The sequence below is a fragment of the Pelodiscus sinensis genome, chromosome 5 (genome assembly GCF_049634645.1).
Source record: "Pelodiscus sinensis isolate JC-2024 chromosome 5, ASM4963464v1, whole genome shotgun sequence".
NCBI lineage: Eukaryota > Metazoa > Chordata > Testudines > Trionychidae > Pelodiscus > Pelodiscus sinensis.
This window is the reverse complement of record NC_134715.1, coordinates 102,359,594-102,385,830: the sequence shown is the minus strand read 5'-3', so window position 1 is coordinate 102,385,830 and position 26,237 is coordinate 102,359,594. Positions and strand designations below refer to the sequence as shown.

The following is a 26,237-nucleotide window of genomic DNA, read 5'->3' as shown; positions in this document are numbered from 1 at the left end:
AAAAGCCATGTTGTCTCTTCCAACAAATTATGTTCATTTACATGTTGGACAATTTTGTTCTTTACTATAGTTTCAACTAGTTTGCCCAGTACTGAAGTCAGGCTTAGTGGCCTGTAATTGCCAGGATCTCATCTGGAGCCCCTTTAAAAAAACTGATGTCACATTAGCTATTCTCCAGACATCTGGTAGAGAATCTGATTTAAATGATAGATTACACATACCATAGTTAGTAGTTCTGCAATTTCACATTTGTCTCCCTTCATAACTCTTGGGGCATACCATCTGATCCTGGTGACTTATTACTGTTTACCAATTTGTTCCAAAACCTCCTCTCATGACAGCTCAATCTGGGACAGCTCCTCAGATTTGTCACCTAAAAAAAAAAAAAGCTCAAGTTTGAGAACTTCCCTCACTTCCTCAGTCATGAAGACCAATATAACAAATTAATTTAGTTTCTCCACAATGGCCTTATTGTCCTTGAGTATTCCTTTAGAATTTCTTTTGTCCAGTGGTCCCCACTGGCTGTTTAGCAGGCTCCCTGCTTCTGATGTACTTAAAAACATGGTCTGCTTTTACTTTCTGAGTCTTTGGCTGATCTTCAAATTCGTTTTTGGCCTTCCTAATTATATTTTCACACATCATTTATTAGAATTTATGCTCTTTTCTATATTCCTTACTAGGATTTAACTTCTACTTTTTAAAGGATGCCTTTTTGTTTCTCACTGCTTCTTTCACTTTGTTGTTTAATAATAGTAGCATCTTTTGGGGTTCTTTTGTATTTTTTTTAATTGGGAGTATATATTTAAGTTGAGCTTCTATTATGGGGTCTTTAAAAAGTTTATATAGAGCTTGCAGGGATTTCTCTTTTGGCATTGTACCTATTAATTTCCATTTAACTGACTCGTCATTTTTGTGTCATCCCCTTTCAAATGCTACTGTGTTGGGGCTGCTAGCAGACCTTGCAACTCACAGACTTTCCTTCTGAATTTGTCACTATCAGACACATCGTTCTCTCACACAAAAAGTGGAAAGGAACAAGATTCAGGGGCCAAAAGAGGTCCTGGAACAAATTTGTATGGGGGGGGGGGTCGTCTAAGAGCCATTTAACCAATGGCAAACCTCTATATAATGAAAACCACTTCAAACCAGCAGCACCCCTAGTTCTAGCACCTATGAGCCTTTTATTAAAATCCTTAAAGAAACTGGTTCTGGGACCAGAGGATGGAAGCAAAGAAACCCTTTTATGAATCTTGCTATCATTGTACTGGAGAAGACTGAATTTCCCTGAATGAGAATGAAATGCTAAATTGTTGCCAGAAGCACTCGCACTAAACTAAGCTCAAGTCTCAACAACTGAAGATGTAAACAGTACACTAAGATGTCCTGGACAGAAACCAGCATCTGTCAGGCTCTGTGGGACAACAGCCAATCCCCCCAAAATATGGCTTCCATGTGCTGAATGGACCGTTCTGGTAGGTTTTCAACGGTTGAGCAGCTGTTGTTGAAAAGCCACCAAACAACTTTCTTTCTCCTCATTCAACCACAAAGCAGAATGCAAGGAGCTGAGCATAGGATGCAATGTGTGGCCATAATTCTGTGTGAGGGGGTCACGATGAAAAGGAAGGAGTATGGGAGGCTGAAAGGAAAGCACGATAAGGTCACAGAACCAGCGCTGCCTCAGCCATGCTGGGCAACAATGAGCTTTGCTTAATCTGCTTTCTACTTGAGGATGACTTGTGGGATTATTGGGATCCAGGGGGAAAGTGTACAGGAGAGCTGACTGCCAGGTGAGATGGAAAGTGTCGGATAGGAAGCCCGGACTTATGCCCTCTTCAGAGCAAAACAGATGACATTTTCTGTTGTCCCTGGAATGCCCCAAACTGTGAAGATGTCCTGGAGAATGCCTGACATTGGAAACTACTCATGACTAAGAGGAAAATGCCTGCTGAAATGGTCCATGAGGTGATTATGGATGCCTGGGGCAAGTAGCTGGCTATCGGAGTAATGCTTTCATTGATGTGGAACTACCACAACCAACTTGCCTCTTGCACCTTAGTGTGCTCCCTCCTGCCTGTTCACATAATACATTGCTGTGGTACTATCACACAGAACAGAAAAGCATGACCAGCAGAGACCTCAGTACACATTTGTTCTTATATTTAAAGCGTCTTTAGTAAAGCTAGATAGGGTGTTTTACAAGAGTGTGCAAGCTACTGTCCAAAATGCAAAGGCACATAGTAAACTAAAACCACACAAGCAACAGCATGATTGAGCTCCCTGTTCTGTAGCAAATAAAGTGGCCAGTAACCACAAGCCACAGCCATTATTTTAGTCACTGAAGTAATAAACTGGCTAAGTGGCAGTTATTTTTATTTCTATGCCATGACTTCCCTCCAAGTATGTCTGGCTTCACTAATGTGGTTGTTAAATGGGTGCAAGCAGACTCTTGTTGGCAATGCCTGCCCCTCTTGGGTCTCTCCTTCCCCGCAATTTCATTATAAAGGAACAGCACAGGCAAGCCTCTCTATGCACAAAGAGCTCCACTGAGGACAAAGGGAAAGTATCTGCTAGCAAAGCACTAGGTCAGTAGGGGTTGGGAGAATGAGTCTGCACTCACTGTTTTCCTTGTACAATAAGGGCTATAGAGACTACATAATATTCACTCACGGTTTCCTTGTGTCATCCATCTGCCAATCTCCACCTGCTCTATCTTGTCTATTTAGATTGTAAGCGGTTGGGGCACATACTGTCATTTTGTCCTGTGCTTATACAGCACCTACCACGATGGGGTCCTGATCAGAGATGGAGAGCTCCTAAATACTACCACGGTAACAACAATACATTGCGTGGAAATGATGGACAAGCATAACTGTGCTTAGATGGGCTCTGGGCTTGCCATGACTCTTGCAGATGTTTTATATTCTCATTCTTTTGAGCAGGCACAGGCTGTTTTCCCAGTCAGGCAGCAGTAGCAGCACAGCCTATTAGCACTTGCAGTCCCACCACTCATTTTTACACTACCTACCTTTTCTTGTAGAACTTTCCTTATCATGTCACTTACCCATTCCGCTCCATCAGGGCCCTTCTTTGTTTTATCCTTTTTCCTCCTTCCCCAGCTCTCCCCGGGCTGCTCCTCCTGTTTTTCAAAGCCCAGAATATTTCCTCTTTCAATTCTTCAGCCTCAGGTGCGATGTTTGAAAGACTTTTAAAAAACGTAATGCATACAAAAAGCTGCCATCTGATAACAGCAAGGCAGGTGGCAAGTTGTGATTACAGTGATTGCTGCTACTGATTGGCTACAAATTGCATACACAGCTAATGTGTGCTAAAACATCCCATTATTTTGATGCTTCATCTGCCCTCCATTCACTTGCTTGTTTGTCTCATCTGCATGTCATCTCATCTTTGCTGTAAGCTCTTAAGAGAGCAGGGACTGTCGGCTATCAGTTGTTTGTACAGCACCTAACATGAAGCAGTCTGGCCAGGTTGAGGCTCGTAGGCGCTACTGCAATTGAAATGATCAACAAGGATTATATTTTGCCTACTCAGAATCGAAGCTATTGCTATTACAATTGAGTGGTTCTAATGGGTGTGTTGTATATAAGAACTTTAAATTGATTGTTCTACTGTGTGTAACACCTGCCACAAGATCATGCCATTGTCTTTCCATTCCTGATATTGTAATTCATTTGGAGAAGGTGGCACTTTTCATATTCCCTTGCTTCAGGGATGACATCACTGCTGGAGAGCCAGGTCTAATTTTTCACTTACCTATTTCCTTCTCAGATCCTTTACTGTCTTTTTCATATTTCTCCTGAAGATGTCGTTTTACACTGCCACTACATGTAACATTAACTACTCTTGCATGTTCTCCTCTCCTATTTCTTTAGGTTACAGAAAAGAGCCCGCTTAGAATGCAGACTTTGGAGAAGATCTATTTCAGCATTTTCCTAAAACAATAACATAATTCCCTAGATTTCATGTTTTCAATACATTTCTCTCCACAGAGACAGCATGACTCACTGTCCCGATAGAGAAATAATTTCTCGTAATAGACACTAACAACAGTTATAACACTAATAGCATTATCAGTTTATGACACTAGAAGCACTACCACCATCTAGCAGTAGTGTCTCTGACATTTGTCCCATTTGTCTCTTTCTCCCACAAGTCTCTCCACCTCTTTTCCTACAGTCCTTTCGAGGCTAGTCCTTAGGACCACTTATGTTCTCATTTAAATCCCCCCTTAAGTTCCATTTCTATTGCAACTCACACAAAAAAAATATGCGAAAACAATTTTGTCTATTTTAAGTGTAGGAAAAAAACCCATCCCACCATGATGCATAGCACCTTTGCTGTGTGAGGTGCTTGAAGAGCTCTTGTTGCTATAACCCATTTTCTTCCCCATCATTTTTATTCTGCTGCCTACAGTCAGTGTGTCACAAGAGTAGGACTCTACCAAATTCCCAGTCCATTTTGGCCAGATTTCATGGTCACAGGATTTTTTAAATCAAATGTCATAGTTTCAGATTTGTAAATCTGAAATGTCATGGTATTGTAACAGGGAGGGGTCCTGACCCACAACAGGGAATGATGGGGCACTTGTCCTGCACTGGCCCCCTGCAAAGGTTAAAGGCAGGCCCAGAGAGGCTGCCCTGCAGACAGCCAATAGGAAGGCAGATTAAACAACAGCCAACCATAGCCAAGCAATCCCTGCATAAGGCAATAACAAAGAACTTTTCTATCATATCATTTACACAATTTACCAGCACTACCACCACCAATAGCACAGAAGGGTTGCAATACCATACTACGCCACCTTCACTTCTGTGCTGCTGCTGATGGAACTGGACTCCAGTACAGCCGCCACTGCTCTCTGGCTGCCCAGCTCTGTGATATCTGGTTTCCCCTAAACAGCCAGATTTCACAGGGGAAATTAGATTTCATGGTCAAATATGTTTTTCATGGATGTGAATCTGCTATGACCCTACATATGACTTATGAGTTAATTTGCAAGTTATCAGGGCGTGGACTTTTCTTATTTGTTCTGAGAGGAACCTAGCAAGCTTCTGGGTACTGCAGAACAATAAATAATGAACGAGAAGAGGCTATTAGCATTATCAGTAAGAGACACTAGAACAATTATACAAGTGCTCAGCAGCCTCTCCTGCAAATTAGGGTAATGACAAGTCAGTACTGCTCAAAACAGGTTCCTCACACCCTGCTTCAATAACCTATAGGCTGAGCTGCCGGAATTCTCTCATATCATTACTCTGAATAGACAAATCTTGCCACCATATGATGGAGAAAGAGAAGGAGCTACAGACAGAAGTTCCCAGCTCTCAGCTGAAGGGAAAGTGGTCACTCAAAATAGTTACATGCAACCAACTAAGGTGTTTCACACCTGAATGTTTTGTTAAACAACTTTACATATGCCAAGTTACAATAATTCCCTCTCTTTTTGGTCATTGCACAAGAACACTCATTCAGTAGGCCTAGCCAGATGATCATCCATCCCCAGGATAAGGAATCCCCAATTAAATAAATAAATAAAAGAGACTGTATCTGAATAAAATCCCCAAACCTAAACATTTCATTTTTAAACCAGTTCAAGTTATTAGGCAGTAACAATGAATTTCTCTATCACATTGTTTATACAATTTAAGAACTCTCAAACATGTGAATGAACAGATGGGACTTCCTATCTCTTACTCAAACTACACAGTGTACACACACTGAGCCAAAATTTCAGTTAGAGTATATCAGCTACCTTGATTATCACCATCTGAAGTCTTGTTAAACTTATTATTATTGTAAGTGCATAATTCATCCATACCACAACCACCTCAACTTTGACTCAGACTGCTGACTTTTTAAAAAGCTCTGTGATTTTGATACCTAAATATGTTGTGAGGTATTCTGATAGATTAACTTATAATATTCCCAAATTATTTATTGATAGAATATTTTATGCATTACTTAATGCTGTTTCTTATTTCTTACTGAGTTTAATAGGAAAAGAGCATTACTACCAATTTATGAAAAAGTATGTATGTAGATTGGTTTACAGTAGGGACTGAACTTTCTCAGATACATATAAAAATTGATTGTACATATATAATTTTTATTATTCTTTTTCTGGGAGATCTGTGGTTTTTATATTTGCAGATTACTGATGAAAAAGGATTTATTTGGTCAAATGCATTGTGGTAATATATATGTTTCTTCATACTTGAGAAGACTAAAATATTTGAATACATAGTGTTATATTTATTTCCTTAATTATTCAATTATTAAAAAAGAAAATAAGTGCTTGAGTTTTGTAAAGGATGATGCAGGTAAGTACACTATTCTCACTTAAATAGACTTTGAAACAAAGTTATTTTGTATTTCCGGAATGTCCCAGATGATGGGGAATTTGTGTCTCAAATTATTTTTTATTTTTTATTTATGTAGCTAAACAGAGCTAGAGATTATGGGGGCCAAACTTGAGACACCAAAAACCAAACACACTTTTTGAAAATCTTGGCCACGATTTTTAAATACATGGAATGAAAGCTCACCACATTATCAATCTTAAGGTAAAGAGACACACTATTCAATCTATTAAGCCATTTGTCAGCCTATCCATGTCATTGAAACTCTCTGTATTTAGTTACCTTTTTGAAGAACATGGCTAATAATAATGCATTGCATTTTTGGTACTTCTCCCATCTGTGGATCTCAAAGCAATTTACAAAAGAGAGTAAGAATTCTCAGCCTGATTTGAAACAACTTATATGATAATTGATATGGCTGGTGGAGGAAATATGAGTGTTCCATCTCAGAGATGTGTACTCTGCTACAAGCTTCCTATTTGATCTTTGGAAAGTCACAAATTCATTGTTGTTCAGTTACTCTAAAATGAAAAAGCTGAGGATTTCTGAAGGAAGAGTAATTATACCAGATCCTAAAAAGTGTCTCTTCACTTCAGGAAAAAAAAAGGATAATGTTGGCTGGTTCTAAGCTTGACAACAAAAATATCCTCCATTGTCATGCATTTTTTTGTAACTCTCCACAAGTTTTGTTGACAGACTCTTGTCTACTTTTCAAATAATGACAGTATTCAACATTTTATTGTTACTATCATTAAAAATTACTTGCAGGAATCAATGTCAAAACCTACTTATGTTTCAAGTTTTATAGCATAAAATGAGTGAGGCACATAAGAACATAACCACCTACAGGTTATACCTAAGGTCCATCTAGCCTAGTATCCTGTCTTCTGACAGTGGCCAATGCCAGATGCCCCAGAGGGAATGAACAGAATAGGTAATTATCAAGTGATTTCACTCCTGTTGCCTATTCCCAGCTTCTGACAAACAGAGGCCAGGGACACCCCTACCCATCTTGACTAACAGCCATTGATGGACCTATCCTTCTTGAATTTATCTAGCCCCCCCCCCCCTTTTTTTTAAACCCTGCTAGAGTCTTGCACTTCACATCACCTTCTAGCAAGAGAGTTCAAATGATTAACTGTATAGTGTGAGAAGAAATACTGCCTTTTTATTTGTTTTAAACTTGCTGCTTATTAATTTAATTTGCATTATGGGAAGGAGTCAATAATGCTTCTGCATTGACTTTTTCCACACCAGTCATGATTTTATAGACCTCTCTCATATCCCCCCACTTAGTCGTCTATTTTCCAAGCTGAACAGTCCCAATCTTATTAATCACTCCTCATATGACAGCCCATATGTGAACCCTTGTGATTTTATCATGGGTCCCCTATTTGATGTTTTACATAAAGCCTCACCTCCCGAAAACTAATTATTTCAAAAAAAAATCTCAGCTTTCATTTACATTTCTAGCCCTCACAGTAGCAGAAAAAAAAGAGCCTGAAAACATGACCCAAGATCACCTTAAAGGTTCCATACCAGAGGACAAATCAAAAGAACCCAGAATCCATAATTATAAACCTCAGGATTTGGCAAATGACTGGTGGGGAAAGGGGCCTGGCTCATGACTCTTCAAACATTTAGGGTTGGTAAAGTCACTAATATGAAAGGAACAGACTAACAGCCAGTAACAGGCAACAATTCATATACTTTCTGAATGCATCATGGTTATTTATTGAAGGTCTGGAAGCTGTCTGTAGATGAACAAACAGAGCCACACATGAGGGAGACACAAGACTAGAGCACCAATAAATCATTTGAAGGTGTCCCATTGCACATAATTATCATCCCCATTAAGCAGCAGTCATTGCAATTAAGTATTGTTGGGCTTAAATCAGTTACCTGGAATGTCTTCTGATCAAGCGTGTACCAACTAAGCAGCATTTACTATATTACCTTAATCATGCAGTATTTTGTCAAGCAGCCCAGCACAGCTTCACCTTGAAAGTAATCACCCTACCATTTGGATAATAAATAAAATGCTTTGAGATTCTCAAACAAAAGGCACTAACGGTATAAAAATGCAAAACATTGTAACATGATTTTCTTTAGTTTGCTGTCAAATCTATAACACTATTCATGGATTTCTTAAAACTGCTGCTAGTTGAAGAAGATCTGGTAAAGAAAACCAGAAGATTAGATAGTTGTTAAATGCCATACATTATCTTACTCTATAAAAGGGCATGGGTGGAAAAACATTTTGCTCAGACTCAATAAACCACTGTTTTAAAGGTTTTACACTATAGATACGTTTCAGAAAATGATCGTGTTAAGTGAAAACGTGTTATGCAGGGTCAATTTTCCCATTGAAAACAATGGAAAAGGTGGGGGTTGCGTTTCAAGCGGTGGTGTCTGTTGGGACCGGGACGTAAGGTTGGGGGAGAAAGGGGACTGGGTTACAGCAGGGAGGGAAGGTGTTTGGCTCTGGGGAAAGGAAGAGGAGGAGAGAGGAGGGGGATTGGGTTGGGAGTATGCCCCTGTGACCCGTCTGCTGGGGATCAGCGCGGCGAGCGGCAAACCCTCCGCCACTTTATATGGAGGTGGGGGAAGCCTCGTGCAGCCGCCGGCAATGGGCTGGCTGGGGAAACCCAGCCGCCGGCCTGCAAATGGGGGAGGAGGAGAGGGGGCAAGGTGTCCGGCAAGGGGGAGTCAGCGGGGAACAGCGTGGCGAGTGGCAAACCCTCCACCGTTTTGCGGGGAGGCAGGGGAAGCCCCACGCAGCTGCTGGCAACGGGCTGGCTGGGGAAATCGTGTTATCCCAGGGACGGTCGTGTAACTCAAAAAACATTCCCTACAAAAAAAATTGTGCTATCGCGAAAACATGTTAAGCGGACACATGTTAAATGAGGAATTACTGTACGTTTGTCTGAAAACAGACATCTGACCCTCTGCTATATCATTAGTAAGTTTTTTTAAATGTACCTGTATTTTTAAATGACTACTGTCAAACCTTAGTTAGATGTTTAAATTACTACATTCCACATTTTTTGTTTTATATGAACCATGCTTTATTAATAAAGAATCACTGCTCCTCTTACCTTTAAACAGTCAGTTAATAATACAGAGGCACATACAACACCGCTTTTTTAGCAAATGTTATGCAGGCAGTATTTGAATTGCCCACTGGGAAAACACTGAGTGGTCTCCAACGTACTCCAATATATTTATGTTAGCATTAAAACAGGCACTTTAGTATGTACTTATATTTTTATGAGGTGAGGTGAAAAACTCAACTGTGACCAACTTGCCCTCTCTTCAAGCAATTTGAGTTCTGAACTTTCAACCTGACCTCAAAACAATTAAAGATCATTTCTGAGTTTAGCTTGGAAGGATTTGGCAGAGATTTTCTGGTTTATTTTAAGGGTAAAATGTTCAGAGACACATAGCCTGGTCTACACTATGAATTTTTGCTGGCATAGCTACATGGGCTAGAGGTGTGAGAAAAACAACATGCTGCCAAACTAGCCATGCTGGCAAAAGACCTAACAGCACCAGCAAAGAGTCCTGCTAACATCACTCACAAAGGAGATTTACCCCCAGGCTGATCTGTGCTGGGAATTTACATCAGCCTATCCACACATCTGAGAGACATAGCTACCTAAACCTAACCTTCAGTGTGGAGACAATGCTAGGCAATGAAATATTTCTTCCATCAATCTAGCTACCACCTCTTGGGGAGGCGGTTTACCTATGCTGAGAGGAGAACCTGCAGCTGTGCCACAGTAGCTGTTTGAGTGTACCAAGCCAGCAAAAATACTGCTTTTGTATTTATAAACTATGTCTCCATGGGGAGGCCTTTATTGGCAAAACATTTGCAGCGTAGGGTTCCAACTGCTTAAATCACTTCTGAAAAATGAAACTGAAGAACATTTGAAAAATTTTCCCTCAGTCTGTAGTAACCAGCTCACCATATTTCTAATCACAATTACAATCAATTCAAACCCCTTGGTGGTCACCAGTGTTCCTTGTAAGTAGTATGCTTGTGTGGCCACTCAGGAGACATTCAAATGCTGCTCAGCTGATTAGCAGACTGCCTACAGCTAGGGTTTTTTTTTTTTTTTGTTTCTACTGGTGATGCACATAAAAATTATTCTGCACATGGATGGAAAATCTGCATATGGATGAAAAAGATTAATAGGAATATGGGTGGTCACTCACCGTTTATGGTGAATTATTTTAAGTCATTTTTTTGAAGCAGTTTGGAGCATGTGTTAAGAAGTGCCCCTTTCCTCCCCTGTTATTCAACCAATGCTTGAAACAGTTGCAATTATAAACCATCTTGACCATCCAGACTGAAACAGTTTTGGCCCCTCAGATTAGAGATGTAAGCAACTAGTCGACCATCCAATAAGCAGAAGCCCATCAGATAGCTGACTAATCCTTTGACTCATTGCTTTCTCGCTGCCTCAGGTGCTGGGGGGATGGAGCCAGCTCCCCCCAGCACCGTCTCTGCGTTTGCGTCTAGTCCCAGGAACTCCTCTGCTTTTAAACGTATTCAGAACCGACAGGCTCTTAATACATTTGAAAGGCTAAAGGCAAAAGGAGGGAGCCAGCATGAACCAGAACAACTGATTCCTGGCTAACACAGGGTCCCCACTGCTGCACAACAGCATTTTAAATGGATTAAGAGCTGACAGGCTCTTAATGCATTTAAAAGGCAGAGCTGCAGTAGGGTTAGCTCCTAGTCCAGGAACTAACCCTGCTGCAGCTCATCACTTATTGACTAGTCGATGAAAAATCCATCAACTAGTTGATTAAGCTAAATTTAACATCCCTACCCCAGATATCTGCATAAATCAGGAGACACATTTTCCACAGGGTCAGTGTATTTCTGACAACAAAATAACCATACCACAACCAAAATCTATCTTCTAGAAAAGACATCAACACAAAGTACATAATGAACATAGCCTAGCACAGAAAGGCCCTTATACAAGATTGGAAGTCCTAGGCACGACAGAAAAAACAAACCATAGATACATTTTCAACACAACATTTTTAAAATTCAATCACTGATTACTGAAAGTTGTGAAAATACTGTAGTAAGAGTACATCATTGGCTTATAGCAATCAGCTTCTCCATGACCACAGTCAATTACTAGTACTGCGAAGGTCTGCCTCCAGTCTTGCCCATAGTCCCTTACAAATCTCTTGACATTCATTAGATGTTATAGACATGCATGCCAAGATTTTCAAACTAAACAGGTGATTCTGGACGTCTTATTTTTCCATTGCTAAAACTGAGATATCTTCAAGGGGTTGGTTTTCAGAAACCACTGAGTATTCTCTCTCCAAAAGTCAGCTCCCTTTACAGCTGAGCCTTCCCAAGATGGAGTTATCCAGAATCATTAGCTACTTGAAACGCTCAACCTTAAATACCTGAAGAGAACTGGATTAATTTGCCCGTGTCTGATAGTTAAAGCCAATCAACATGAACGTAGCAGTTGCTCCACTTTGGCAAGGGAGAGGTTAAAACCAGGCTTCACAAACCCCTCCAATCAGGGACAGGTTCATAGGGAGCCAATCAGAAAGCAGCTTGCTGAGGCAGCCCTGTTTATAAGGAGCTGCTCAGTGGAGTAGAGGGTAGCTGAGTCCTGACCAGTGAAGAGGAACAAGTGGTTCCCTGGGAGAAGCCCCTTGGACAGAGCAGTGCTTAGGCAGGCTCAGGGGAGCTGGAAAGGAGACACAGCCTGATACCTGACATTCTGTGGCCTTGATACAAAGGGTCACAGGAAAGTGGCCCAGGGAACAATGAGGGCAGTTAAAGGGAGTGAAGGAGGACAGAATAAGGCTGCTGCCATAGAGTTCCTGGGCAGGCTTGAGGATCCCTTTACTCCTTTCACTGTACCCAGCCACACTGAAGAGCAGCCTTCATAGACTAGCCTACAGCAGAGGAGACTCTGGGGATTCAGTTTGCAACTCAAGTGGCTATAAGGACTAAGAACTTCTGATACCATCAGAAGGTGAGAATGGAGTAGTGGGTACTGCCAGAGGCAATGTCCTGAAGATGATGTTGCAGTCCAAGGAGCATCACAGTCCAGAACCAGAGGATGGAGACAGTGTATAGAGTGATGATGAGCAAGACACTAGCCAAAAGCAGATAGAGCTAATTCCCAGACACACCACCTGGAGGTGCTGTGGCACTAAGTCAGACCCCGCTACAATGGGTTTATGGAAAACAGATCCTATCAAACTAACTGGAAAGAATCACAGAGATGTGAAGCTGAAAGCGATTTCAGGAGATCAGCTCATCTATCTTCCCACAGTGAGTGAGGCAGGATTAAGTACACCTGTCAGCAATGGTCTAGGGCTTCATCTACTCTGCTCTTTAAAAACATCCAATGACAAACATTTCCCAGGCTCTTAGTTTAAGTTTTGGAACAAGTTAACCTATCATCATAGTGAGATTTCCCTTGCTTCAAATTGAGCCAATTATGTCTTGTCCTACCCTTGGTGGGCAGGGAGAACAATTTCATCATCATCTTTATAAATAAACTTATACTTATTTAAAGGCTGTTGTCCTTTCCCCTCCTCCCTCCTGCCCCTCCAGCTCCCTCTGTAGACTCAACATGTCCAGTTCTAACAACCTGACACTCATAAGTCATGTTTTCTAAACCTTGTCATCATTTTCATTACTTACCTCTAGACACTCCAGTTTACAGACTGAACTTCTCTGATCCAGGGATCCTGATCCGGCAATACCTGTGGTCCAGCTGAGAGCCCAGGCTACAGAGGTTTCCAGGAGGCCAGGAGCAGAGCCCCACCAGGAACCCAGTGGCCCAGAAGCCCAGGGCCTGCAGCAGAGCTAGCAGCAGGAGGGGAGCCCAACTGGGAGGCGGGCAACCGCCCAGGAGAGCCCAGAGGCAATCAGTAGAGGGAACAGAATTGACCTCCCCCGGACTGGCAAACTCCCTTATTTGGGACCAGTCAGGTCCTGAGGATGCCAGACCAAGGCGATCTAACCTGTACTTGTCACTGTTAAAGTGAGTGCCAAAACTAGACATGGTACTCCAGCCGAGGTCTCACCAGTCAGATCTATCTTTACCTTCCCTGTCTTAGATACAACACTCCTTTTTGCCTTTTTTTTCACCCCAGGATTATACTGATTCATATTCAATTTGTGATCCATTGTAGATCCTTTTCAGCAATACTTCCACCTGAATAGTTATTCCCCAGACTGTATTTGGGCATTTAATTTTTCCTTCCTAAATGTAGTATTTTGCACTCATTTATTGAATTCAATGTGGCTGGTATCTTTTTTAAACGAAATTACAAACTTAGCTGATAAAGGTAATTGCATTAATAGATTTATGTAAGGCATTTAATATGGCACAGCACAAATGAGTGATATAAAATTAACATGTTACACAGTACATGGATTTAAAGCTGGCTGACATGTCTCAATGTAATTATAAATAACCATTGAGCATGTGTGTTTCTAATTGAGATTGGTTCTTGGCCCTGAGCTATTTTACCATTTTTATCAATGACCTAGAGGAAAACAACTCATCATTGATAAAGGGAGAAATGAGAACAGCAAAATAGAGACAATGGATTTCAGGAAGGCATATTTTGGTAAGCTCAGAGAGCTGATAGGTAAGGTCCCGTGGGAATCAAGACTTAGGGGAAAAATAACTGAGGAGAGGTGGCAGTTTTTCAAAGGGACATTGTTAAAGGCCCAAAAGAAAGCTATTCCGCTGCGCCGGAAAGATAGAAAATATGGCAAAAGACCGCCTTGGCTTAACCACGAGATCTTGCATGATCTAAAAATAAAAAAGGAGTCTCATAAAAAATGGAAAGTAGGACAAATTACAAAGAATGAATATAGGCAAACAACACAGGAATGCAGGGGCAAGATTAGAAAGGCAAAGGCACAAAATGATCTCAAACTAGATACGGGAATAAAGGGAAACAAGACGACTATTTATAAATACATTAGAAGCAAGAGGAAGACCAAGGACAGGGTAGGCCCACTGGTCAGTGAGGAGGGAGAAACAGCAACAGGAAACTTGGAAATGGCAGAGATGCTTAATGACTTCTTTGTTTCGGTCTTCACCAAGAAGTCTGAAGGAATGCCTAACAGTGAATGCTAGTGGGAAGGGAGTAGGTTTAGAAGATAAAATAAAAAAAGAAGAAGTTAAAAATCACCTAGAAAAGTTAGATGCCTGCAGGTCACCAGGGCCTGATGAAATGCATCCTAGAATACTCAAGGAGCTGATAGAGGAGGTATCTGAGCCTCTAGCTATCATCTTTGGAAAATCATGGGAGTCAGGAGAGATTCCAGAAGACTGGAAAAGGGCAAATATAGTGCCCATTTATAAAAAAGGAAATAAGAATAACCCAGGAAACTACAGACCAGTTAGTTTAATTTCTGTGCCAGGGAAGATAACCGCACAAGTAATTAAGGAAATCATCTGTAAACACTTGGAAGGTGGCAATATGATAGGGAACAGCCAGCATGGATTTGTAAAGAACAAATCATGCCAAACCAATCTGATAGCTTTCTTTGATAGGATAACGAGTCTTGTAGATAAGGGAGAAGCGGTGGATGTCATATACCTAGACTTTAGTAAGGTGTTTGATACAGTCTCGCATGATATTCTTATCAATAAGCTAGGCAAATACAACTTAGATGGGGCTACTATAAGGTAGGTGCATAACTGGCTGGATAACCGTACTCAGAGAGTATATTAATGGTTCAGAATCATGCTGGAAAGGTATAACTAGAGGGGTTCTGCAGGGTCTGTTTTGGGACTGGCTCTGTTCAATATCTTCATCAACGATTTAGATATTGGCATAGAAAGTACCCTTATTAAGTTTGCAGATGATACCAAGCTGGGAGGGGTTGTGACTGCTTTGGAGGATAGGGTCATAATTCAAAATGATCTGGACAAATTGGAGAAATGGTCTGAGGTAAACAGGATGAGGTTTAATAAAGACAAATGTAAAGTGCTCCACTTAGGAAGGAACAATCAGTTTCACACATACAGAATGGGAAGCGACTATCTAGGAAAGAGTACGGCAGAAAAGGGTCTAGGGGTTATAGTGGACCACAAGCTGAATGAGTCAGCAGTGTGATGCTGTTGCAAAAAAAGCAAACATGATTCTGGGATGCATTAACAGGTGTGTTGTGAGCAAGACATGAGAAGTCATTCTTCCACTCTACTCTGCGCTGGTTAGGCCTCAGTTGGAGTATTGTGTCCAATTCTGGGCACCGCATTTCAAGAAGGATGTGGAGAAATTGGAGAGGGTCCAGAGAAGAGCAACAAGAATGACTAAAAGTCTAGAGAACATGACTTGTGAAGGAAGGCTGAAAGAACTGTGTTTGTTTAGTTTAGAAAAGAGAAGATTGAGGGGGAACAAGATAGCAGTTTTCAGGTATCTAAGAGGGTTTCACGAGTAACGGTAGTTCGGACTAGGAAGCCTAGTCCGAACTACCTAGTCCGTGCCGCGTGTAGCCGCGCGGCAACGAGTCTGCACTAGCGGACATTTAAAAATGGCGGCACCCGGCTTTATGCAAATGAATCCGGGGAAATTCAAATCCCGGGCTTCATTTGCAACTCCGGTTGCCTACATTACCACCCTAGTTCGAATTAGGGTGGTAGTGTAGACATACCCTGGATGTTTAAACAGAAATACCAAGTCAGAAATAATGTTGTTTTTCCTCTCTATTTGGCACTGGTGTGCAGCTCTGCACACACAACTTTAGGCATGATGTAGACAAATTAAGAGGCAGTTCAGTGGAGAACTTACTTTATAGAGAGTGTCCAGTGACTGACTCTGAAATACCCATCTTTGCTCTAGCTCAAATAAGAATCAAACCTGGGAAGTCCTATGGCCTATATTTATTCAGGAAGTCAAAGATGATCAGTGGTCCCCTCTCATCTTGGAATCAATGAATCTATATATAAAAGGTGAAATCCTGACCCCAGTGAAATCAATGGCAAAACTCCCATTGATTTTAATGCAGCCAGAATTTCACCCAATGTCTTTTGAAAAAGGAAATTTAATTCAGACATTTGTACTTTCACTTATTCGGTGGCTTTGTTTTGTAACGAAGTTACAGAAACATTTTTTTCCAAGTCAAAGAACATGTACACTTAAATCCACTGAAGTCAATAAGTTTGTACCAAACCCGGAGTTATATTAAGAGTAAATATAGCTCATTTTCTTTTCCTCTTTAAGGTGAAACTACAATTTCTAAAAGTTTATTTCTGAGTTGCTCAAAATTTGAGCAACTTTCCAATTATTAAAAACTCCACTTAAAGTGACAGAAGGGTTTAAGTACATCAGACTGACAACTACATGTAGATTTTCCCACTGCCTAAGCTAGATGCTACCACAATATCTTGACTATTTTCTTTCTCAAAGGCTACGTCTACATTGGCATGATCTTGCGCAAATACTCTTTAACGCAGGAGTTCTTGCGTTAAAGTATTTGCGCAAGAGAGCGTCTACACTGGCATGTGCTTTTGCGCAAGAGCATCCATACCAGTGTAGATGCTCTCTTGCGCAAGAAAGCTCTGATGGCCATTTTAGCCATCGGGCTTTCTTGCTCAAGAAATTAATGTTGCCTGTCTACACTGGCCTCTTGCACAAGAACAGTGGTGCAAGAGGGCTTATTCCTGAGCAGGAGCATCATAGCTCTTGCGCAAGAAGCACTGATTTCACACATTAGAACGTCAGTGTTCTTGCACAAGAACTCCCCACCAGTGTAGACAGGCAGCATGTTTTTGCGCCAAAGCGGCCACTTTGACACAAGATCATGCCAATGTAGACACAGCCAAAATGGAAATTCAGTAATAGATTTAGCCCCCAGTTATATAAACAAGCTTGACTGTATGCAGGTAAGTTTCCCATTGAACTTCCTGGACTGGTCTTTTATGCAAAGTACACATGTCTTAAAACTGCATGCACGATAGGGATGTTAAACGTGTAATTTGTTAATCATATTGTCAACAATTTTTTTGACTACACAATTAATCAATAAAATATAGCACTGCAAGCACTCAGTCCCAGCTTGCACCGGGTCCCAGAAGCTACCCCGTTGCAGTACAAGTCTTGTACAAGTATTTTAGGAGGCGGGCAGGCTCCTAAAAGACTTGTACTGCAAAGCCACTGTGGGGTAACTCCCAGGACGAAAATGGTCCAGTTGCTAAGGCATTGGCTTAAATTATGAGAGATCTCAATTTAATTCTCTGCTCTGCCATAGATTTCCTATGTGAGCTTGGGTACATCATTTCGATCCAGATTTTTAATTATACAGTTAAACCGTTGTTATCCGGCATTCCGTTAACCAGAAAACTTTGTTAACCTGCATTGCCCCCAGCCATAATACTGTCGTATCTTCAGGCGCAGGGCCTGACTTGGTTTACCATGATTGGCTTAATTTTTTATTTAAGTAGTACTAATCATCTTTATCTCCAAAACAGAAATGTGAGACCAACTACCTTACACTACAAAACTACCAATATTAAAAACTTGAATTTTACTTTTATTGTCCATTGGTTTTTCCTAGGTTGATGGGACCTTCAGATAACCGGAATTTTAGATAACCAGAATGCCCTAATCCCCAAGCATGCCGGATAACACAGGTTTCACTGTATTTGGAGTTGCAGTGCCAAAGTCCCAGATTTTTGGCTAAAAGTACCTAAATAATTTTTTAAATTTAGAATTAGGCTCCAAATTGAGTCATTGCTATGCTAAACACTAACTTAAATACCTTTCAAGATTTGAGCCTTAGCCTCTCTGTCTCTCAGTTCCCTGCCTGTAATATGGGGGAAATAATGCTTCCTTACCTCCCACAGATGCAAAGATAAATACATTACAGATTGTGAAGCACTTTGAGATGTATTGATGAACACCATTACGTAAGAGACAAATATTACTTAGCTAAAAGGTTTAGAGATTACTAATAACATTGTATCATCATTCATTCAATTCTTTGACATTACAGATTTAGATAATTGCATAGAAGTAATGTACTTAGACTTTGTAAGACATTTGATTTAGTACAACACAAAATACCAACTAAAATTTAGCACCACGCAATCAAAGCAAAAGTTACGTTTTTTTAAAAACTGGCTAACTGATAGATCTCAAACAACCATCAGTGAGGAATTATCACTGAATGGAAGTTTTTCTGTGGGGCTTCTGCTGACATCAGTACTAAGCCTCACTATCAACATTTTCTTCAATGTCTGGGAGTAAAATACAAAAGTCATTCCTGACAAAATTTGTGGATAACCCAAAATTGGCAGAGTGGTAAATATAAAGGAAAGGGCAGCCACACAGAGAACTCAGGTTCTCTTCCAATTTGACTGGGTCTAGTCAAATAAAATGTGCAGTAATATAGCCAAATAAAAAGTTACACATCTAGGAATAAGGAATACAAAATAAGCACAGTAGCATTGCAAGCCGCAAGTCTGAAAAGGCTTTAGGTGTCACAGTGAACAAACAACTGAGCACGATCTTCTGATAGGATGCTGTGGAGAAAGTGGGTTAATGTGATCCTTTTACAAACAGGAGAACAGAAGAAGGGAAGTGATTCTACCTCTCTGTACAACAATGGTGAGATACAGAAACACTGCAGGCGGTGTCCACATTTTAAATAGGATGTTTACGAATTGAAAAGGGCACAAAAGAACTACAAAAATGTGTGCTGAAGAAAATGCATACGGTGAATGGTATAAAGAGCTCAATCTGTTTAGATTATAAAAAGATTTAGGGAAGCTAACAGAGTTAACTGGTTAAATGCTGGTGCTTAACCATTTCAACTTAGAACCTACCACCCAGTCTGCCAGGCCTGCCACGCCCATGAGGTCATACCACAGCCACAGGTATGTCCTCCTGGCCGGCCAGCCCATCTGTGGCCAGGGCTGCTCTCTAGCAAGGCACAGCGCAGCTGGCTGCAACCAGAGTTTGCCAGCAAGGACTGGTTAACATCTCTACAGTGCCTTAAGTACTTTCACAGAGAGAAAATACCAGGTACTAAAGAGCTCTTTAATTAGTCAAGAGAGGAATAACCAGAACCAATGACTGGACACTGAAGCTAGACAAATTCAATTAGAAATAAGGCACATTGAAAAACACACACTGGAACAAACTACCATGCAAAGTGGTGGATCGTATATCATGTGATTGATCACTTGCACTATTTGGAGCAAGACTGGATGCCTTTCTGGAAGATCTGTTTAATGAAATAAAAGTTACTGGGCTCAAAGTATACAGAAGGTTAGACAAGATGATCTAATGGCCCCTTCTAACAACAATCTATGAATAAATGCTGCAGTTTTGCAAATCAAGCCTATTTTAAGCACTCAGACCATCTATCCTACCACAAATATGTTAAGTGCATATTTTCAGTGTTCAACAAGATCTTAAACATGGGGAGTGCTTAGAAGATGCTATTTTACTATATATTTGACCACTTGAAGAGAAAACAACTCTTCTAGAGGTTATCACTTTTGGTACCTTTGGTATATCACTTCACACAGAAGGGATGCTTATTCCTCAAATTGGAATCACTCTGTTATCAAAGTCTGTCTCACTAAACAATTATTTTGTCTTCTGGCTGGTCAAAGATAAGGGCTTACAGAATGCTTGATTAGTTTCACAAACAGATATAGGAGTAACATTAGTGGAAAGATGAGATGCTAAGGTAATCAGTACTATTAATAACTTTTTGATTCTTAATCAAATACAGCTGATTTTGCCTGCTGCTTATATATTAGCTCTGGTATTATGCATCTTCTAGATTCTATAGGAAGATTTCTTCTAATGTTTATAAAACACCACCACAAAAATCTCATAAACCTTAGTATAGTTGTGTCTGGCTTTGTCCTGAAACTGCCCTGTTGAGAAGAGATATTTTATACAATTAAAAATCATGGGAGGAAATGAAGTGTTTTTTCATTGACTTCAATAGGGATAGACTTTCATCGTATATCATAATGCATACAAACGTACATTTCTCTAATTTCATTCTCAGAAAAAAAGTTAAACCATTTTTGTTGAAACCTTTTCTCTCTCACCAATTTCAGGCCAACATAGGCAGACACCTGACATGCAAAATTACAGCTCCTATATTTAAAGTTCAACAAAGTCATAAGCAACTGAAAAAAGGATCTTATGGATAGTGTTAGCAACTAACTATAGACATCACTACCAGATGCAATAGATTACCTTATTTATGGGATGCTCAGCATTGCTGGCAAAACAGACAGGTGTTTAGATTAGGGATGTTCCTAGCTCCCTCTGCATATAGGCTCCTGCATGCTGCCCGATGCTGCTGCCTCTGTATTATATACAGAGGCAGCAGCATGGGGTGGCAGGTGGCTCCCCAAGAGCTGGTGCATGCCAGGAACTGACTTTTTAGACTATACAGGGAGACTGAGTGTAACCATCAACATTAACCAACGAGCCCTTCATTTATACACTGTCACATGCCCAGTTTAGATTATGGTAATCTCTCTGCTCTCTGACTGCTAACCAGAAGAGGTGTTCCAATATGGAAAATCAGAAAAGCAACAAACAAGGCAGCGATTCATTTCTGCAGTGAAACATATCTCCCTCTTTCAAAACTCTAGTTTTGCTGTACACTTTTTTTTTAAAAACACACAAAGTTTTTTTCTTACAAACTCTTCCAGTGGGAGCCAATCCAAGACTCATAATGCATTCCACTGCATGCAGGACAGTGTACACTTCTGAGGAGAAAGTGTTGTCCTTGATATCTCAGGCACATGGATTTGGTTGGCTCTGTAGCAATTTTTTTATGCAATACACTTAATCTTTTTCCAAAAAAAAAAAATGACTATTAACAAGACAAATATGTATGGTATAAAATATGATCAGGGTGGATTAATTTAAAGCCAACAAGAAAAAAAATCACCAATTTAAATCAAGTTTCCCACTGATACTTCACATATTTCTTCAACAATGATGCAAATCTGATCACTAAAACATGTTAATTTACAACTCAATATAGCATTTTACAACATCTAAGAGGATATACTTTGTACCATTTTTAAAATAACTTGATTTTTATTAGTTTAGGCAATAGCACCTAATAGTTAACACCAATGTCAAGCTGAAGATGCAGCAATACACTAGGAATGGTATGGACTAAATCACAAACATATACAATAGCACTTTTATTTTATTAAATTAAATCTTAAGTGTTACATAAATGTTTTCCATTTGCAATAGGAGCAGTTTCCTGAGTTGCTGGCTGACAGCTATCCTTAAACTTTTTTTTTTTTAATTTTCAAATTTTATTAACTCTGCCAAGTCCTCAGAACATTAAATGTACAGTGTCCTTAACTTCTACAACTAGCTCTCATATTCCCCATTCCCACTGTCATTTTGATTCATAGACTAAAACAGAAATATGAGTTTTCCCGCTTTTTCAACTCCCAGTCAATTTCTTAGCTTTGAGAGAATACCACCAGCAGTGAAAATATTCTCTCTCTGCCTGCAGAGGAAGTTACAGCTGTAAAAAGTTAGCTTAACGACTAAAGGAACTCTGTTTCAAGGTGCCTGGGTAATGATTCCCACCAATTCAGGTGAGTGACTTTGTCCAAAACATGAATAAACATGTAGGCTACGTCTACACTGGCCCCTTCTCCGGAAAAGGCATGCTAATTTAGAACTTTGGAATAGGGAAATCCGCGGGGGATTTAAATATCCCCCGCGGCATTTAAATAAACATGGCCGCCGCTTTTTTTCCGGCTTGGGGAAAAGCCGGAAAAAAGCGTCTAGACTGGCGCGATCCTCCGGAATAAAGCCCTTTTCCGGAGGATCTCTTATTCCTACTTACCAAAAGTAGGAATAAGAGATCCTCCAGAAAAGGGCTTTATTCCGGAGGATCGCGCCAGTCTAGATGCTTTTTTCCGGCTTTTCCCCAAGCCGGAAAAAAAGCGGCGGCCATGTTTATTTAAATCCCGCGGGGGATATTTAAATCCCCCGCGGATTTCCCTATTCCAAAGTTCTAAATTAGAATGCCTCTTCCGGAGAAGGGGCCAGTGTAGACATAGCCCTACTGTTTATATGGTTTCACTCCTGCCCTGAAATGTATTATGAATGGCATAACTGAGGAGTGATTTTGAGATGTCTATGCCATGGCAGCAGCAGCATCTTCAGAAGTTAGGCATTTGTTTTTTGAGAAAACAAGCATGGGATGGGGTTCTCTTGGGAAAGCAGAGTTATGCTTAAGTAAAATAGGGAATAGACTTATGACATCACCATTATGGTCTATGGCCAGGAAGTTTTAAAATAAGGGGTGTGTATTATTCAATATAAAATAAGATAAAGACACTCCATGGCAACCGGCAACTCTAGATTTCTCTTACTTCGGTTTTCTGTAGTAGATACTTAAGTGATCGATTCTAAACCTAGTTAACTAATTAATAAGCCATAAGGATTAGCTAAGCTAACACATAACACATTTATCAGTGTTTCCCAATTTTTTTTGGCCATGAATCCTTTTAAACTCGAAAGAATTTTGCGGAACCCCTAACAGCCTAATATATGGAGCTGAAAAAGTAGACCACAAATAAGTAAGGGTAATAATAAACAAATGCTCAACAAGGTCCTGAGATCAACATTTAGTTTAATTGCACATAATTAATATTGTTATTTTTTTAAATATTTTTTTAAATCATAAAATGTTATTGTAATGGAATTTTCTCACTGAACCCTTATTTTTACTTCGCGGAATCCCGGGGTTCCTCGGCACACCATTTGGGAAACATTGACATATATAAACAGTTTGGAAATTTACATGTTAAAATTCACATTAAAAGGCATAGAGAGTCTGCATTGTAAGTAAGTAAGTATTGCTTAATAAGTGAATTATTTAAATTTAATTATCAAATTGATCCACATTGATCTTCAGACAGTCACATCTTCATTCACGTCATTATATATAAATATTTTCTAGAAGCATTTTTCCTTATGATGTTCCATTCTTGCAACTACATCTTGCATTTCCTCCTTATACTGGTCACATTTTCCTTTTTTACAGCGGGAACAAATTTCGTCAAAATATTCCCAGATAGGGTATGCCCAGAAGCCATGACAGTTTTTCTGTGGCAAAAGCATGGGGGAATATAGGAAACTGTGTGTATGCTGAATACTGTCTTCCCTGTTTCTTTACAGTCCACTCCACTATTCAGATCTACTCTGACTCCATCCTTTCCTATATATTGTGTCTCTGTCTTTAAGACAATGTCTTAATTAACTCCTCTGCCATGTTTGGCCCAGGTTCACCACCACATAAGCTCAGAACAAAAACAATCCTATTCAGCCGGTCTCTCTCTTTGCACATGTCACTTAAGTCTGCTGAGAAACAGAAATTAAAAACTCAGAACTTTCAAGAACGAAGAGCTGGTACTTAGGCTGGACAAACTACAGTCACTGATTTATTTTTATGACACCATAAATGCACATGTAGCATGTGTGTGATGAAATTTAATTTATTTTTAAAAAATAAATTTGGTATTTTTTATTTATTTTAAATCAAAATCAGATTTAATTTTAAAAACCTGCTTTTAAAAAATTGATTTTTAACCATCCTAAATATGATCCGTCTTCCTGGCACTGGTATTGTTGGTTTACACTTACAGCATTCTTAGTCAGATGGAATGGTGGTTCTTGAACGAGATGGTGGTTCTTGAATGAGATGGTGGTTTTGTTTCAGCATGAAAGTTTAGTGATAATTCTAAAGACACTTGTACATCTGGGGTTTTACTATGTACCACATTGTGCAGCTTTAGGTTATGCACATTTTTCTCCAGTTCCAGGATGCTCTAATGAATAGTTTTCCCTTTCATAAACTCACTTCTTTGCCCAAAAGTAACAAAAATTAAATGAGTTGCTGCCAACATTATTTGCATCTTTCATCATTAATTAGCTATGACATTAAAAAAGTAAGAATGAAATCAAACTTTAGGGTTTTTATATAAAAGATATCTCTTCTCCAGAGTACTTGTGTTTGCTAGCATATTTCAAAATATAAAGGCATAAATTTCAGCCCAGATAAAATAGAAAAGGAAAAATAGAAAGGAAAAGTGTATGAAACATGCCAGATATTTCCTTTTCAGAAACTAGGTGAATGTATACTTTCACACGTGGCAGATTTTGGTCTTTTAATATTTCTATTGCTTGTTTCTTCATTCACAGAAACTGTTGAGGTGAAAACGTCTCTGGAAAATAACGTCTTCTGGTCAGAATGACCAAATAATAATTTTAAAGTACAAGTTGAAAAAAAATGAACCACTCATATCTATTAGTTTTCCATTTTAAATAAATTATCAATTTAATCACTTTGTTTTAAATGTCTTTTCTTTTTTATTTCCTACTTCCCTTAAAAATAAGGAGTTGCTTTTTGTCATGGACAGGTACATCCATAAATTTTCCAATAATGATGCAGATGTTCTCTATTTAATTTCTTGCTCAGGCAAATATCCTCCCTTTCTAATATATCCTCTCAGCCCCAAATAAAAAAAAAAAGATTGCATATACCTCCCTTGATAACATTACTTTCCAAAACATCCACACATCTGTGTTCACAGCTGGAAAGAATTCAACCATTAGTAGCCAATGTAAGGCTTCACTATGTTTACAACCTAGCCAAAAAACGGCATCCAAAACAAAGAGAAATACTGCACCAGCACAATTTGAACAGCTGTTAGCTAGAGCCTGTAGTTACAGTAAAAAGTATTTTAAGATACCATGGTGCTATTATCACCCAAGAACAGTTAGAAGTATATCTTGTTTGGAAGATACCATTGATTGGAGACAGGAAATGTAACATACACACATGTATTTTACCTATCAAGAGGATTATAAATTCTGTCAGAACACTGATGTTCAATTAATCTACCCAATTTTCCACAATAGATTATGCAGAGCTGTGCTTCTGGACAAAAATCCTTTATAAATTATTTTTAATGCAAGTGTTGTTATGAGTGTCAGAAAAATCAATTAACAATGGTGCCTTCTCTAGAAAAAAGGTTTTTGATAAACAGAAATAAGATTATGCCATTTCTTCTACTGCATTATTCTAAAAGTGACATCAAAGAAGCATGACTTCTTTTTTGTTTTGACATCACACGAAGAGAAAAATATTCTTTTTGCAGATTCTTGTGCAGCTGGAGCTCCCAGGCCTTTGCACATTATATGCTGTTATCACTTTCTATCCTTGCATATAAATAATTTTAATCCTCTAACAATTAACAGCCTTTTGTACTAAAATTAAAAAAAAATCTTAAGTGCAACCTTACTTAAATATTTAAGCCATTTTAAAAAATGAATAAATGAACTGCTGACCAAATTTGTTTTGTAAATTAATTTTGTTCTTCTCTCTATATATATTAAAAGGTTTTTCCTGCCAGATGACAGAATGTTCCTGTCGGGTAACAGAATGATGTCATCATCATCAACAGGCTCTCTCAGTGAAGCAAAAGCAGCCATAGAGGTAGGCAAGCATAGCGAGTAGCACCCCCTTATGAGGGAGGGGCAATAATTTTTAATAGGAGGCCATTCCAAAATTTTAGAGATCAAGTGCTGCAAGTGGTCAAGGACTGCATTTCTACCAATGGGGTTTGGGGTCTGGGACAGAGATTGGGTACAGAAGAGAGCTTGGGAGAAGGGACTGAGATGCAGGAAGGGGTGTGTAGTCTAAGAGGGAGTTTTGATGAAGGAGGGGGTTGTGATCTGGGGCAGAGGCTTGGGGTGCAGAATCCATGAAGGAGTATGGGTGCAGTAAAGGATTCGAGCCTGATGGAGGGTCTCTAGGAG

General features: G+C 39.6%; 1 protein-coding gene and 2 long non-coding RNA genes across 4 annotated transcripts in view; all 3 read right to left on the bottom strand.

The window, feature by feature from the left end:
• The window catches only part of LOC142829667 (uncharacterized), a 31,148-nt gene extending 9,029 nt beyond the window's left edge, over positions 1 to 22,119 (bottom strand). The window contains exons 1-2 of one of the 2 annotated variants that reach the window (XR_012904354.1): positions 3,062 to 22,119; positions 222 to 373 (exon numbers count right to left, since the gene is read on the bottom strand). This is a non-coding gene — a long non-coding RNA (uncharacterized LOC142829667). The other variant, XR_012904353.1, reaches the window with a different exon arrangement.
• Positions 1 to 26,237, bottom strand: part of PPARGC1A (PPARG coactivator 1 alpha) — a 512,448-nt gene that overhangs the window by 472,690 nt on the left and 13,521 nt on the right. The gene's annotated exons all lie outside the window — the stretch shown is intronic.
• LOC142829668 (uncharacterized) overlaps positions 1 to 26,237 on the bottom strand; it is a 274,891-nt gene that overhangs the window by 235,575 nt on the left and 13,079 nt on the right. The gene's annotated exons all lie outside the window — the stretch shown is intronic.